The sequence below is a fragment of the Malania oleifera genome, chromosome 3 (genome assembly GCF_029873635.1).
Source record: "Malania oleifera isolate guangnan ecotype guangnan chromosome 3, ASM2987363v1, whole genome shotgun sequence".
NCBI lineage: Eukaryota > Viridiplantae > Streptophyta > Magnoliopsida > Santalales > Ximeniaceae > Malania > Malania oleifera.
Window position 1 is genome coordinate 122075018 of NC_080419.1, and position 18915 is coordinate 122093932.

Genomic DNA, 18915 nt, shown 5'->3' on the forward strand with positions numbered 1-18915 from the left:
CAAAACTTGGATGACTTAGTTTAGGTCAGTTTTCAGGAGCACGATATTGTAGTTATATATATTCAGATTATGATAGTGCAACCACACGATCAGAGTGTGGTAAGGTGGCAGTCGATGTGTGTAACGACCCCGATCCGCCACGTGGGCCCAGAGTGCTACTTTAGTGACATCTGTGTACCTAATACCTTATTCATCGTATATAAAACACACATATGCAGCAGAAATAAAATAAAAAATCCTTAAATTACATTACAAGAGTTCTAATTATCTTTATACACAAATATATCCATTTTCACATAATTACATCCCATAAAACTAAACAAAAATAAAATCTCTATCCACACATTACTTACATAAAATTTACACCACTATACTGACTCATCTAGCCTGCTAGACCCGATCTCTAGGATTCCCTAAAAAGACGGTTTGTAAAGTAGGTGTGAGGCACAACTCAGTAAAGGAAAGACTAAGTTAATGTCAGTGTGTGGCCAACATGCATTTAGTGTACAGAAAATAACCAATTCACTAAATAGATAAACATATTTATGAAAATATTCTTAATTTACACTCACACACACAATTAGTCGATGAAAGGGAAGATTACCAGTCCATACAAGTAGCTTCCCTCTGCTCTAATACCATTACTGCTTCTAAGGTACTCGCCTTTCTCAGCAAGCCCTATAAATTATCTTATTAATTATTCATATTCACATAAATTAACTAATATGCATATAAGACACTCCCTGTGGCAAACACGCCATTTACTTTCCCCATGGCATGGGTTGTGCAGCCCAAAGGTTTGACTAAGCCTGGGTGATCAGCCCAAACAAAGTCAAAAATAACATCCTTTGCAAACACATCTGCAGGCATCCACAGTAAAGCTGCAAGTCCGACGCCCTTACTTCAACCTCACGCAGATAGTTGGCTGGACCCCCTACACGTCTATCCAGATAGTGTGGGTGCACATGGTCTAACTAGCAACGGTACCGTGCTCACAGTACACTGGTCCCCAGGGTTCCTAAAGCATGTCATGCAATTTAGATAATAGAAATCATCATTTAAAACATCAATTCACATATATTTCCTATTATTCCAAAAACCTGGCCCTCGGCCACAAATACAATCCGACATATAGTTATCAATTAAAACTTGGTCCTCGACCATCAAATAATAATCCTGACCCTTGGCTAATCAAATAACACCCGGTCATTGGCTGTTAGTTCAAACTCCTGCATTTCATAAATAGTTCTAGTATTTTCACAAGCATTTCCAGTATTTCTTAAACAATTCAGTATTTCACAAATAATTTAGTATTTCAAAATCTCAAATCCAGATATACAATAATTCATACAAATTAAATTATCTGCCACATGATTTTCCACTTTTAACATATCCATATAAACAAATAAACTTTCCACCATTCATTTTATTCAAAAATACCATACCATATATCTTAGGTTTGTAAAATCCATTTCGAACGGTTAAATAAATTTATATAAACATAATAATTAAATTGATTCAAATTTCATAAAATTACTGACTTAACTTAATCCCCTTACCCGATTCCTGAAAAGCTGGATAAAACCCCGGCCTATGGCCCACGGCGTTCAAAACCCCTGAGCCCTGAAATTCAAATTTCATCATATTATTCATCACAATTCTTAGAGTAACTTTTCCTAAAATTCCCCTATATTTAGGATACCCTAAATAGCCTAATAAAAGTATAAATTATCAAATTTATTCCCAATTTAGGATTGGTACCCTGGAGGTCCAATTCGAAAACTCGCTCCGACTAGATTGTAGAGAACCTTCCCATGAGTCTTCTGACAATTTTTGTTCGTTAATGAGGCTTATAGTTTAAGAAAAATTGAGGTAAGTTTGAGATTTGACCTTACCCCAAAAGATATGTCTACGCCGCTCCCACGACAAATCTGCTCTAATAGAAATGTTGGTGGCAACGAGCAGAGCCCAACAATATTTCTGAATTTTCGATCGGCCAAATATCGGAGACGAGATGGAGGAGAGTGGGAGAGAGAGAATATTAAGGGTTGCGCAGGTATAGGAGGGGGGGTTTGCGGCTCTCTGTTTAGGTTATTCTTAAGATTGAATCTCAAGATATAACCTTTATCCCATATATATTATATATATATTATAATAATAATAATAATAATAATAATAATAATAATAATAATAATAATAATATATTTTTATTATTATTATTATTATTATTATATTATATAATTAATATTAATAATAGTTTAATTAATTAATTAATTTTTTAATTTTTAATTTTAATTTCAATTTTAATTTAATTTAATTTTTTAAAATTTTTTAATTATTATTATTATTATTATTATTATTATTAGGATTACTACATTCTCCCTTTTTTACAAAACTTTTATCCTCGAAATTTGTTAACAATTACCAATCACATTCTTAATTCACTACCCCTGTCTATAGAAGAGTCGGTAGCCACCCACATAGCGGCCCCGTCTCACATTTATTAACTACTCTCACTTATGGCGGAGGAATACCGTGGTTACATTACTACCTTTAGGAAATTACAATAACCATAACAAATTTTCTCAAAGACTATACATAATTAAAACTATACACAACTAACCACACAACCTACTCTAGTCCCTTTATATACAACCATACCCTTACCCGTCTGGCACTATCCCTCGCTGAACAGTTGCGAGTACTTCTGGCGTATTTTCGTTTTTAACTTCCAAGAAGTCTCCTTAACTACATGATTTTGCCACAGTACCTTCACTAATGGTATATCCTTAGTACGCAGTTCCTATATTTTTCAATCCAAAATCTGAACTGGTACCTCCTCGTATGCTAGAGTATCCTCGATCTCCAACAACTCATAACTGATCACATATGAGGGGTCTAGAACAGACCTCCTCAACATGGACACGTGGAACGCGTCGTGTATCCTGGATAGCGTCGGGGGTAGTGTTATTATGTACGCCGTCGAACCAATCCTCTCCAGAATCTCAAATGGCCCAATGTATCTAAGGCTCAGTTTGCCCTTCTTTCCATACCTCATCACCCCCTTCATCGGAGCAATCTTCAAGAATATCATATTACCTACTTCGAATTCTAACTCCCATCGGCGAGTATCCGCATAACTCTCCTGCCAACTCTGGGCTGCCTTGATCCTTTTCCTAATAAGTTCGACCTTTGTAGAGGCCTGTTGAACAAGTTCTGGTCCCAAAATCTTTCGCTCGCCTACTTCATCCCAGTACAACGGAGATCTGCACCGGCGACCATACAAAGCCTTATATGGTGTCATTCCAATGCTGGCTTAGTGACTGTTATTGTATGCAAACTCAACCAATGGCAGATATCGGATCCAACTGCCCCCAAAATCTAACACACATGCTCGTAACATATCCTTGAGAATTTGAATGGTTTGTTCAGATTGTCCATCTTTCTAAGGGTGAAATGCAGTACTAAAAGTGAGTTGAGAACCCAACGCTCCCTGTAAACTCTTTTAGAAACGGGAAGTGAACCGCGGATCCCGATTTGAAACGATGGACACGGGCACGCCATGTATTCTGACTATCTCCTAAACATGGAGTTCTGCCAGCTTATCTATGGAATAACTAGTTCTAACCAGAATGAAATTGGCAGTCTTCGTCAATCTGTCAACCACTACCCATATGGCATTCTGTCCATACAACGCTGAAGGCAATCTCGATACAAAGTCCATCGAGATATGCTCCCACTTCCACTTAGGGATATCCAATGATTGAAGTGGTCCCACTAGCCTCTGGTGTTCTACCTTCACCTGCTGACATGTCAAGCATTGACCCACAAATTTAGCAATTTCCCTCTTCATGTTACTCTACCAGAACGATTCTCGCAAGTCTCTATAAATCTTCATGCTACCTAGGTGAACAATATAGAGAGAACGGTGAGCTTCCCCTAAAATCATCCTATTTATCTCTGCGTCATCTAGCACACACAATCGAGTGTGAAATCTGAGAACTCCATCCTCAGCAACATTAAAGTCTGTGTGCTGCTCATCCTGTATCTTCTCTACAATTTCCATCAACTTTGCATCTTTTAACTGAGCTATTCTAATTGTTTCTCATAAATTCGGTTGAACCACCAGACTAGAAATAAACTCCTGATGATTCCCTTCTACCAATTCTACACCCAACCTCTCCAAGTCCATCACGATCTGGTGCGAAGCCATAACTGCTAAGGCTGACGTACCCCTAGATTTCTGGCTCAATGCATCGACTATCACGTTCGCCTTTCCTGGGTGATAGCTAATGGTGTAGTCGTAATCCTTTATCAACTCGAGCCATCTGCACTGCCTCATATTCAACTCCTTTTGGGTGAAGAAGTACTTGAGACTCTTATGGGCAATATAAATCTCGCATCTTACACCATAAAGGTAGTGTCGCCAGATCTTCAATGCAAACACAACTGCTGCCAGTTCCAAGTCATGCGTAGGATAGTTCTTTTTCGTACTCTTTAAACTGGTGAGATGCATACGCAATGACTTTCCCCTGCTGCATTAGAACACAACCAAGTCCCTTATGTGATGTGTCACTGTAAATTACAAATCCACCCTGACCCGATGGAAGGGTCAGCACTGGGGTAGTGACTAGACGCTGCTTCAACTTCTGGAAGCTCTGCTCACATTCATCGGTCCAGTCAAACTTCACATTTTTCCTCTTGAGTCATGTCAAAGACCCTGATAATCTAGAGAACCCCTCGACAAATCGGCGGTAGTATCTGGTAAAACCTAGAAAACTTCTGACTTCCTACACGTTCTTCGGCCTTGCCCAATCAACTACAGCCTTTACTTTGCTCGGATCCACTGAAATCCCTTCCTTGGATACCACATGACCCAGAAACGCAACTTGCTCTAGCCAGAATTCACATTTCTTAATTTTAGCTAATAACTTCTTTTCCCTGAGCACCTGAAGTACTAGTCTCATATGAGCTTCATGCTCCTCAGGGCTCCTGAAATAGACCAAAATATCATCTATGAACATAATAACAAACTGGTCTAAGTACTCGTGGAATACCCTGTTCATCATATCCATAAATACCGCTCGAGCATTCGTCAACCCGAACAACGTAACCAAGAACTCATAATGGCCATACCGAGTCCGAAAAGCAGTCTTCGATACATAATCTGATCTAAGTTTCACCTGATGATATCCAGATCGTAGATCAATTTTAGAGAAAATCTGCGTACCTTGAAGTTGATCAAACATGTCATCAATTCAGGGTAATGGATACTTGTTCTTCATTGTTACCTTATTAATCTCTCGATAGTCGATGCACATCCTCATCGACCCGTCCTTCTTCTTCACAAACAACATTGGTGCACCCTAGGGCGATACACTCGGTCTGATAAACCCCCTATCTAGAAGCTCTTGTAGTTGCTCCTTTAACTCCTTTAATTCAGCTGGAGCCATTCTGTATGGGGCTTTGGAGATTGGTGTTGTCCCTAAGATCAGATCAATTACAAATTCCACCTCCCGATTAGGAGGCAACCCCGGTAAATCCTCTGGAAAAACATCAGAGAACTCCCTTATCACTGGGACATCTTCCAACTTGAGTTCCTCCTTCGGCACTTCCTTCACCATTGCAAGGTAACCCTGACATCCCCCCAAAATTAACCTCTTTGCTTGGATAACTGAAAGGATCCGTGGTGCCGAACGCACACACGACCCAACAAATACAAACTCCTGCTCCCTAGGAGGTCTGAATACAACCTCCTTCCTGCGGCAGTTAATGCTCGCGTAGCTGGATGTTAGCCAGTCTGTCACGACCTGCTCATTTTTCCATATTTTAAAAAAGAAAATATAAAATCAATATCACATATCTCATAACCCAACTCAACCAATCATAATCCACCTGGACCCGTGGGTACCAAGGATATATCAGAACATACAGTAGAAGCCCTAGCAGCAGAAAACATACAATAATGTACATCTCATTACCATATATATTACAATATACCAGGTTTGCTATAATCACTGTATCTCAGAATATACATCCCAAAAATCATATCTAGAGACATTTTCCCCAAAATCTAACTGTCCCTACAAAACTTACCCTTCAAAAAGAGTAGATACACAGCACTAGTTCAGCGGGGCTTTTCCCGCTCTCCTATCTAGGGCTCCTGAAAAGTTTGTGAAATTTAGGGGTGAGACACCTCTCAGTAAAGGAAATAAGCTAATACTAGTGTGTGGCAACATGAGTATTTTGTGTTCTACATATACCATACATAACATACTCAGTACTGTATCGTCAAATCTGGAAAACATGTATACATCAAATCATGGCAGAACATATTGCATTTTCATAAACATATCTCATCTCATATAGTAATAATAGCATCAAAACCATCCTGGTAGGTTAGCTGGTCGTTGTCATGTATTACCCCCACATGACTGGGTTGTGTGACCCGGAAGCGGGACCTGAAAATGGTTGGCCGACCACTGCCAAATCAAACAGTAGTCTGTGGTCCGATGGGTCTGCCAGACCTAATCCGTACACCAGGGGCGATCACAACACACTTCTTTAATAACCACATCGACCATCTAATCTCACACCACTCCGTACAGTGGCGTTAACACAAATATCATGATCACGAAAACTATGGACACATAGCAACGGTACCGTGCAAATGCTAGCCTAGACCAAGCCAACCAAGTTCTGATATCATATACATATACTAAATCGTGATACATGAATATCTCATATCATTAATTTCCACATCAATCATATCATTTTGCATGTATATATGTATGTCATAAAAATCATCGGCCCATACGCCGGTATTACACATTTTATCAAAGCTCAGCTCGTACGCCGACAACACATAGCACAGCCCGTATGTTGACAAATCACATCATAGCACGGCTCGTACACCGATAAACATAACATAGCACAGCCCGTACGCTAGCAAATCACATCCAAATAGCACGGCCCGTACGCCGGCAAATCACGATCACATAACACAGCCCGTACGCCGGCAATACACATAAAAATCTCGGTCCGTATGCCAGTTTTTCATCATAAAAATCCATATCATAAACACATTTCTAGAAACAGTATCTCATAATATTTTATACTCATGCCACACTAACAGATTTTCCACATATTCAACATATCATCATTTAACAGTATTTTCTCAAAATGGACTAGCTTAGTTTATCCCCTTACCTGATTCTTGAAAAGCCTCTAAGAAAATCTTTCCCGCACCTACAGGGTTCCCGACTCAACACCCTAAAAATGAAAACTCCCAATCTTAAAGTTCAGTATTTTCGTATGTACGACATTTTCTATAATTGCCACAAAGTCAAATTTGGCTTAAAAAGTCTTACCTCAACTTTGGGATGATTTCCAACTTCGTTTTTCCAACGATCCGCTCTGCCAAACTCGTAGAGAACTTCGCCGGGAGCATCATGGTAGCTTCAAATCTTCGATTCGGCGAGAAACGAGCCCAAATCGGAGAGAGAGAGAGAGAGAGAGAGAGAGAGAGAAAATCGAAGAGGAGAGAGACAGAGAGAGGAGAGATAGCTTCTTTAGAAAGTTAAAATTTGGATTTCCATATTTATAGAATAGGGGATTTCGTCGACGAGACACGTCACCTCGTCGATGAGTCCTTTATTAAATTTGTCGATGAGACCCTATATTCATCGACGAAATTTAGGCTGCCCCATAACCTCTCTCGGTATTTTCTCGTTGACGAAACCCTGTGTTCGTTGACGAATTTTCTTATGCAGTCATTGACGAGGCCCTGTATTCGTCGACGAAATCTACGACCTCCTTCTATTTCTGTTTCTATTTCTCTCCCTTTTATTATTAAAATCATATTATTCTTCGGGTCACTACACAGTCCATGCCCAGAATAATGTCAAAACCATGCATATCAAGGACTATCAAACTAGAAGGCAACACTTTCCCTTGAATCTCAACTGGATAATCCCTGATCCCCCTGCTACATATTAACACTGACCTTGTCAGTGTGCCCACTCCTAACTCAGTCTCTAACAATTGAGCCTCTAACCCACATAGTTTAACAAATCCCCGAGACACAAACGAGTGGGTTGCACTTGAATCAAATAATACAATGACACTATCTGCCAATATGGAAATAGTACCTGTCACCACATCGTCGGCGTTCTTCGCATCACTTGGTGTAAGTGAGTATACTTGTGCCTGAGCTGCACCCCGCTGGTGACAACCTCGAGGTGCCTGTGGACGTCCTCGATACTGCGGCTGCGGCGGCGCGTAGTTCAACACCGCACAGCAATCTCGCATCCAATGTCCTGCCTCTCCATGATTACGCATCAAAACTGCGTAATTTGGCATTTTAACCCAGGCTTTACAGCTTATATTTTTAATTAAATGTCCAAATTTATCCAATATTTTAATAAAGTGCGAATTATCATTCTCGAGTTTTATTGCACTATTTATGAAGTTTTGGTAACTTTTTTGTTGCAGGAAAAATCTCGGAAACCAAAATCGATACCTGTTCGTATTTCATGCATAACTTTTCCATACATAACTTTTCCATACAACTTTTGTGTTTTGAGTTTTGCGAGAAACGGACTCCAGAAGGGTCAAATTTGGTGATGAGCAGAGAATAAAAGAAATGAAAATATATATATATATATATATATATATATATATATATATATAAGGATATGTGATGTGACCCGGCTATGCAAGCCGGGTCAGCTCCAATTGGGTCATGTTGAGCCATCCGGGTCGTGGGTCTAGGGCAACCCAACTACCCCTTAAATCCCCTTCTCCTTCTCCCCTGTTCAGTAGGCAGCCCTAGGAGGGCTCTCCTCACTTCTTCTTCTTCTTCTTCCTCTTGTTCCTTCTCTTTCCCTTAGCTTTTCTCTATTCTCTCTCTTGCAGCTTCTTTCCCTTGTTTTCTTCTTCTTCTTCTTCTCCTTATCCTTCTTCTTCTTCTTCTTCTTCTTTTTCTTCTTCTCTTCTTCTTCCTCTCTTGTTACTTGCTCCTGGAATTTTCTCTGCCAGCAGGTTCTCCAACAGTAACAGATTTTCACGGCTTTTGTACCTCGCCAACGCAGCTTAGTCAAGGCTCCCATCCTCTCCACCAGCCACCCGAAACCAGCAAGGCTGCTCTAGAATTTCCCTGCTGCCACAACACCACTCTAACAGCAGTACCCGAGCACAACAACAGCAGCTTCAGCAGCTCCTTCTTGCAGATCTCTCTCTCTCTCTCTCTCTCTCTCTCTCTCTCTCTCTCTCTCTCTCTCTCTCTCTTCTGTATTCTTTTATTTTCTTTCTTTTGTTTTCAATTGCAACAAAATATTTCTTTTCTCTTCTTTAGTTGTTTATTAGAATTTTGAAGATTGTTTGAATGGGTGTTAAGTTATTTTAATTTGTTTTAGTGGAGTTTAATATTTATTTATTTATGTTTCTTTTAATTAATGTTATTATTAGATTGGACGGATTTAATTTAACTCCTTTTATTTATTTATCATTCCTTTAGTTCCTTTTATTTATGTTTCTATTGTGTTTTATTCTCATTTAGGTCAATTGATAGTTAAACTTTGGTTCAAGTTCTTGGTTTGTATAAAAGTTTTAGTCTTTTAATCTGTGTTTGAATTTTGTCTGTGTTTCCATTACGTGCTTTAATTCCATGATCAATGTTACCATTTTTAATTAGCGCGTGTTTTGATGTCTCTTTAGGTAGATTAGAATTTCCATTCGTACTCTTTAAATTGAAGCATGCTAGTTTCAGGACTTTAATTTAAGTTTTTGTTTAAATCTCCAAAATTCTAAAAAATCCGAAATCTGAACTGAGTTCAGTACATTTTTATTTTCGATTGGGAGAATGTAAATTTTGAGATTAAAACACATTCCCTGAGGAGACGATTTAGCCCTTGGGCTTAATATTACACAGCAGAACTCCTATACTTGGGATAGCTTTCGAGCTGCTCATTTTTCGAGTGAGTCACTCCACATCGGTAGTCGACAACTAGTCCTCCCCTACACTCGCCTCAATGCCTCTGATGGCATTTAGAACATATAGGGTGCTGGGAATCCCCCTAATGGCTTCGGTACCCCATCTCTTGTAGTTGGCTCGAGAAATTACTAGGCCGCTTGCAAGAGCCCTGGCTAGTGTTGGTCTGAAACCCCTGAGGCAAGGACCTATTCTTCTAGTTCACCACACTCTCCCCCTCCTGAATGCTGGCCTCAACTGCCATGGCCCGATCCACTAACTCAGAAAAGCTCTGAGTCAACAACGCCACCACCTGCACGCGTATGCTCTTTCTCAGTCCCCTCTCAAACATTCGTGCCTTCAGCGGCTCATTCGAAACCATGTGTGGAGCAAAACGGGACAACTCCACAAACTTGGCTGCATACTGCTGCAAAGTTATGGGCCCCTAAGTCAGTTGCAGGAATTCCTCTACCTTAACTGTGTGGGTGACAGTAGGGAAATACCTGTCGAAGAAAACCTCCCTGAACCGGCTCCAAGTGATAGCCGTCGGCCCTGGGTGCTGCTCCTCCACCATTTTCGCCAATCGCCATCATCTCTTTACTTCCCTCACTAGTTTGTAAGTGGCATACTTCACCTCTTGCTCCTCAATACACTCCAACACCCCCAACAGCTCCTCTATTTCCTGAATCCAATCTTCAGCTGCGATCGGGTTCGGTCCACCTGCAAACACTGGTGGGTTCGCCTGGGTGAACTGCTGAAATGTGCAACCCTTATCAGCCTCTGGTTGATCCTGCTCTCTAGAGTCCCTCCTGTTTTTCTTTCTAGCCTGTTGCGCTATATTTCGTAGCACTGCTGAAGCATCAGCATCATCCTCGCTAAAGGTATCTCCTCCAATCACAACATCTTTTCCCCTCGAATCCATCCTATAAATAGGATATAACCTGATTTAGTAATTTCACATTTAACATAATTAATGTAAATATGGAATAATAGAATTGAAATAATATATGAGTTCTAATTTAATAATTTAATTTCCAATTCTATCACCAAACCATTGAGGAATAAAAATCTCCATCCCAACATTAACTTCACACACATACCTACTCATACTAACATTCCGACCTAAATTTCATGAGTTCAAGTCCCTCAACCTAGAAATGAACCCATCGATGGATTTACCATGGTTTTCTGAAACTCGCGACTAATTCAGAAAATCACAGAAGTCCGTCAATAGATTTCTGCCTCCAAGCTTCCAGACTAAAACCCATCTTAACCTACCCACTCCTATCCCTATTCTATCACCAAACCATTGAGGAATAAAAATCTCCATCCCAACATTAACTTCACACACATACCTACTCATACTAACATTCCAACCTAAATTTCTTGAGTTCAAGTCCCTCAACCTAGAAACGAAACCATCGATGGATTTACCATGGTTTTCTGAAACTCGTGACTGATTCAGAAAATCATAGAAGTCCGTCAATAGATTTCTGCCTCCAAGCTTCCAGACTAAAACCCATCTTAACCTACCCACTCCTATCCCTGTCTCATCTCAATCTATACTCTGGTAATTATCAATCCTTAAAGTCTCTAGAACCTAGCAAACTTAGGCTCTGATACCACCTGTAACGACCCCGACCCGCCACATGGCCCCAGAGTGTTACTTTAGTGACATCTGTGTACCTAATACCTTGTTCATCATATATAAAACACACATATGCAGTGGAAATAAAATACAAAATCCTCAAATTATATTACTAGAGTTCTAACTGTCTTTATACACAAATATATTCATTTTCACATTATTACATCCCATAAAACTAAACAAAAATAAAATCTCTATCCACACACTACCTACATAAAATTTACACCACTAGACCCGATCTCTAGGATTCCCTGAAAAGACAGTTTGTAAAGTAGGGGTAAGGCACAACTCAGTAAGGGAAAAACTAAGTTAATGTCAGTATGTGGCCAACATGCATTTAATGTACGTAAAATAACCAGTTCACTAAATAGATAAACACATTTATAAAAACATTCTTAATTTACACTCACACACACAATTAACCGAGGATAGGGAAGATTACCCGCCCATACAAGTAGCTTCCTTCTGCTCTAATACCATTACTACTACTAGGGCACTCACCTTTCTCAGCAAGCCCTAGAAATTATCTTATTAATTATTCATATTCACATAAATTAACAGATATGCATATAAGACACTCCCTGTGACAAACACGCCATTTACTTTCCCCATAGCACGGGTTATGCGGCCCGAAAGCTGGACTAAGCCTGGGTGATCAGCCCAAACAAAGTAAAAAATATCATCCTCTGTAAACACATCTGCAAGCATCCACAGCAAAACTGTAAGTCCGACGCCCTTACATCAACCTCACGCAGGCAGTCGGCTGGACCCCCTACACTTCTATCTAGATAGTGTGGATGCACATGGTCTAACTAGTAACAGTACCGTGCTCACAATACACTGGTTCCCAGTGTTCCTAAAGCATGTCATGCAAATTAGATAATAGAAATCACCATTTAAAATATCAATTCACATATTTTTCCTATTATTCCAAAAACTTAGCCTCTGGCCACAAATACAATTCGACATATAGCCGTCAATTAAAACTCGGTCCTCGACTGTCAAATAATAATCCTGACCCTTGGCCAATCAAATAACACCCGGCCATTGGCCGTTAGTTCAAACTTCTACATTTCATAAACAGTTCTAGTATTTTCACAAGTATTTCCAGTATTTCTCAAACAATTCAGTATTTTACAGACAATTCAGTATTTCAAAATCCCAAATCCAGATATACAATAATCCATACAAATTGAATCATTTGTTACACGATTTTCCACATTTAACATATCCATATAAATAAACAAGTTTTCCACCGTTCATTTTATTCAAAAATACCATACCATATATCCTATGTTTGTAAAATCCATTTCGAGCGGTTGGTTCTCAAAATAGCCTTTAAATTTCCAAATGAATAAATAAATAAATATATATATTTATATAAATATAACAATTAAATTGATTCAAGTTTCATAAAATTACTGACTTAACTTAATCTCGTTACCTAATTCCTGAAAAGCAAGATAAAATTCCGGCCTACACCCCATGACGTTCAAAACCCCTAAGCTCTTAAATTCAAATTTCACCATATTATACATCACAATCCTTAGAGTAAATTTTCCTAAAATTCCCTTAGGTTCTGAATACCCTAAATAGCCTAATAAAAGTTTAAATTATCAAACATACCCCCGATTTAGGATTGGTACCCCGGAGCTCCAATTCGAAAACTCGCTCCTGCTAGATTGTAAAGAATCTCCTCACGAGTCTCATAACAATTTTTTTTTTCGTTAATGAGGCTTATAGTTTAAGAGAAATTGAGATAAGTTTGAGATTTGACCTTACCCCAGGAGATATGCCTACGCCGCTCCCACGATAGATCCGCTCTAGTAGAAGTGTCGGTGGCAACGAGCAGAGCCCAATGATATTTTCGGATTTCCGATTGGCCGAATATCGGAGACGAGATGGAGGAGAGTGAGAGAGAGAGAGAATGAGGACTACGTAGGTACAGGAGGGGGGGTTTGCGGCTCTCCGTTTAGGTTATTCCTGAGATTGAATCTCAGGATATAACCTTTATCCCATATATATCATATATATTATTATATGTTATTATTATTATTATTATTATTTAATTAATATTAATAATAATTTAATTAATTATTGTTTTAATTTTAATCTCAATTTTAATTTTAATTTTAATTTTTTACAATTTTTAATTAATTAATTAATTAATTTTTTTTTTTTTTAGGATTACTATAATGTGGCTTCAATGTAGTTTGGAGATGTTCCCCTGGAAATCCGAACCAAGTGGGGTAGATCCATCGTACTTACAGATCAGAGTTTTTAATCTAGCATGGTCGGTCAGCCATTGCTAGGTCTCGCTTTCGGGTTGCACAACCCAGTCATGTGGGGTTAATACATGACACCAGCTAGCTATCCATCATTGGATTTATTTCACATATTATACAGTTGTATAAGATGATTTACACGTATGAAGATATAACATGACATGTATATTACTTTTAAATATGTTTATTTAGTAAATTATCAGACAATTTTCACAAATACGATTTATATACAATATATGCTTCTGACATATGAAAATACTCATGTTGTCACACATTGATATTAGTTTATTTCCCTCACTGAGAGGTGTCTCACCCCAACACTAAAACATTTCAGGGAATCCAGGTAAAGGAGCGGATAGAGCTCCAGGGCGTTAGTGGTCACCCGATCTACCCTGCCAGAAGGGTAAGTCGTTATGTTAGGGTCATATGGGTTTTTTGGTAGTGACCCTTGGGAACTTTATGATCATTTTGGGATGTGTGTATATTTATATGATGGGTTTGTAAAACTCTAGTATTGTATTTGGACAGTTGGTTTGTTATGTATATTATGTATGTTTTCCGCTGTTAGGGTGTCGGTGATATATGACAGGTTTTTTTTTCCCAGTACCCATGGGTCTGGGTGGATTATGTTTATGGTTATCGTGATTATTTGCATGCTATTATGTGAAAAAAAAGAATAAGAAATATATGGTAAATTAGGCAGGTCGTTACAAGTGATCTACAGTCAGTAGAGATTAATATGTGTGAGAATTGTATACTCGGGAAACAAAAGAGGGTTAGTTTCCAGACATTCACTATTACCCCAAAGAAGGGGAGACTTTAACTAGTCCACTCAGATGTATGGGGACCAACGACTGTCTCATCCTCAGGTAGAGGGAATTACTTCATAACGTTTATTGACAATCATTCTCGGAAGGTATAGGTTTACTTCCTGAAATACAAATATGATGTCTTTGATGCTTTCAAAATTTGGAAAGCAATTGTTGAAAATGAAGTTGGTTTGAAAATCAAGAAGTTGAGAAACCGATAACGATGGTGAGTATGATGACACCGAGTTTAAGAAATTATGTTATAAGCATGGTATCAGGATTAAAAGAACTATGCTAAGTATGCCTCAGCACAAGGTGTAGCAGAACGGATGAACCAAACATTGACTAAAAGAGCCAGAAGCATGCATATGCAGTTAAGCTTACCCAAGCAGTTTTGGGCAGAAGTAGTCAATACAACAACATACTTGATTAACAATAATCCATCAGTACCATTGGACAACAATCTACTAGAAGAGGTATGGAGTGAAAAAGAGGTAAGACTTTCACATTTGAAAGTTTTTGGTTGTGTGGCATATGTGCATATTAATGATCATAACAAAAACAAACTTGAACCAAAGTCCCATAAATGCACCTTCGTCGGTTATGGTGAAGATGGGTATGGGTATCGCATTTGGGATGATGAAAAAAAGAAGGTGATCAAAAGCAGAGATATGATCTTTAATGAAAAGGTGATGTACAAAGACAGACACACAACAGAACCAAAAAAACCCGCAGAACCAATTCAAAATGAAACAACCTATGTAGACTTTGACGATGTCCTAGAAGGTATCAAGACACAACAGCGAAACACCAAGAATCCTCAGGCATAGGAGACAACAGAAAAATACCGAGATTCCTCAAGCAAAGGAACCTATCCTACTCCAGCTCCAGAGCTTAGGAGATCTTCTCGACAACATGTACCAAATAAGAGGTATATGAATTATTTACTTCTTACAGATGGAGAAGAACTCGAATGCTATGATAAAGCATGTCAGGAGGGAGATTCAAGCAAGTGGGAGCTTGCAATGAAGGATGAGATGAAGTCCCTCAACTCCAATAAAACGTGGGAACTAGCTAAGTTACCTAAAGGTAAGAAGACTCTTCACAACAAGTGGGTATACAGAATCAAAGAGGAGCATGATGGATCCAAGAGATACAAAGCCTGATTGGTAGTCAAAGGCTTCGAGCAGAAGGAAGGAATTGACTACACTGACATTTTTGCACTAGTTGTGAAGTTAACAACCATTAGATCAGTCTTGAGTGTTAGCCTTAGAGGCTATGTGAGCTTAACTGCACTATTTTGATGATAACAACCCATTAGTGGTTCTAAGTAAGCTTATCTTTGCATATCAAGCCATGATTAGTATAAACAAATGCAAAGATTAAGTAAATTAATAATAGGTTAGACATTATCAAAAAAGGGGAGAATGTTAGCCTTAGTGGCTACACCATCATTATTTAATGTGTTTTGATGATATTAACCTATATGTTGTTCCTAGTGTTTTCCTATCTTTGTAGATCTTATTTAGTACATGTACAAAGTGTCGGATACATGGAAGTACCAAATCATAAGCAAATATCGGACCGAGTAGACATCAAATAGGAAAGATCGGAAGGACGCTGACTCGGAAGCACCAAAGCACATCTTGAAGTTTTTATTGTGTATAAATTGATTGTAATAAGGGTTGTGTGAGAGAGTGCGTATTGTAACTCTTGCATCATATTTGCTCATTGTAAGGAACATTCTTTGTAATCTTCCATCTTCGTGTGAAAGGTTCTTTGTGAACCATGTTGTAAGGTTCTTAGTGAACCGAATCGGTAAAGGCTCTTTGTGAGTGGTAGGGATTTGTTCCCAAGTTTGTAAGGCTTGCTCCGCTGCGGAAGGAGTGATTATAGTGGATTGTGGAATCATTGGCTTGGTGCTAAGGCGTGGATGTAGGCTTGGTGCCGAACCACGTAAAAATACCGATGTTGTTCTTTCTCTCCCTTACACTCTTTATTTTATATCTTATGCATGATTTATATTTATATTGCGATATAATTTCTTATATCTTGCAAAAATTTTTATTTTGTAGAAAAATATGTATTCCACGAAAAGAGTCTATTCACCCCTCCTCTAGACTATACTCCCGAGCTGGGACAACCAACATTAAGCATTGTTGCCTCAAAAGGTCTACATGTCGAGCAGTTGGATGTGAAGACAACATTTCTTCATGGTGATCTTAATAAGGAGATTTACATGCATCAACTAGAAGGATCCTTAGTAAAAGGTAAAAAGGATCTTGTGTTCAGATTAAAGAAGAGTTTATATGGTCTCAAACAAGCTCTTAGTCAATGGTACAGAAAATTTGACAGCTTTATGCGCGGAAAATATTTTCAGAAGTGCATTGCTAACCACTGTTGCTACTTCAAGAGGTATCATTCTAGCTATATCATACTATTGCTATATGTCGATGATATATTAGTTGCACGACCAGATATAGGAGAAATCAGGAAATTGAAGCAGCAAATGTTGGAGGAGTTTGACATGAAGGACTTGGGTTCAGCCAAGCAGATACTTGGGATGCGGATCATCGGAGATAAGCAACATGGAACGTTGCAGTTATCTCAGTCGGAGTATATTAGCCTTGTTTTACAGAGATTAAACATGAGCAACACCAAGGCAGTAAATACGCCATTGGCTGGTTACTTTCGTCTCTCCAAGAATCAAGCTCCCCAGACAGATGAAGAGAAGGATTTCATGACTAAGGTACCTTACGCCTCAGCCATTGGAAGTCTCATGTACGTCATGGTTGGTACTAGACTAGACGTTAGTCAAGCAGTGGGAACTATCAGCAGGTTTATGTCAAATCCAGGGAAGACTCACTAGGAAGCAGTGAAGTGGATTTTGAGATATCTACGTGGCACTATTGATAAGTGTCTATGTTTCAGCAAAGGAGATTTGAAAATTTGAGGATATGTTGATGTTGATTTTGCAGATGAAATTGATCATCGCCAAAGCACCATCGGACATGTGTTCACTGTTGGCACAACAACTGTTAGTTGGATGTCACAGTTGGATGTTATGGATATAGAAGATTGTTGTTTTATCCACTATAGAAACTGAGTATGTAGCAGTGATAGAAGCTAGTAAAGAAATGATTTAGCTTTAAGGTTTGTTAACAGAGCTCGGAATAAAGCATGAAAGAAATGTTTTGCACTGTGACAATCAGAGTGCGATACATCTAGTAAAGAACTCTGTATTTCATTCCAAAACCAAACACATTGGATTACGTTAACATTTAATCAGATCTCTATTAGAGGATGGAGTGTTGACACTGAAAAAAATCCAAGGTAACAGGAATCCGGCAGATATGTTGACAAAGGTGATGACTACAGAGAAGCTGAAGTTGTGCTCAACTTCAGTTGGTCTTCATACTTGAAGACATATAGCACATCATTATTTATATACTGGTTCAGATAGTATCTCCATCTCCAAGTGGGAGATTGTTAAGCTGAAATGGAAACGGAGAAAATATGGAAACGAAGAAAATGGAAACGCCTTTAAGAGGATGAGCTGCAGCGGAGGAGAATGAGTGTGCCAAATTCATTCCATCAAAAAACACAATTATCACGTGCTCAAATAATCCATTAAAAACCACATGCTCATTAACCATTAGAATGCAATAACTCATTTCCTTTTATATCTATCATATGTATTTATAACTAAGAATATTTGTATTGTGTGAAGTGTGCAAGGGATGTGAGTGAGTGAGGAGTGTGAGAATGCTGAAGGTGAGAGAGAAAAAAGTGTGAGAAGAGTTGAGTTAAGTGTGTGTCTCCTCCTTTTGTTTTTCTCCCATATTATAGTATATTCGGTGTGCTCCGTGGACGTAGGTCATATTAGACCGAACCACGTAAATCTAATGTTCTTATTTTGTGTGATTATTTTGTTTGTGTGTGTGATTATTATTCCTAGATTCCTAACACCTTGTTCTTTGATTTTTAGAATCCATCAATGAAACCTTTATGATGGAAATTGGTTCATATCCAATCACCTATCAACCCCACCTCATGTTATATTATTTTGCCAATGAAAATTGTTAATAATGTGATATGTAAAGACAATAAAGGGGTCATCTTCACTAGGGGCAACAAAGGGAGCATTTCGCCCCCACAAGCATGGCACAGTGAAAAGGCATCAGCACGTAAGAAGGAGTATCG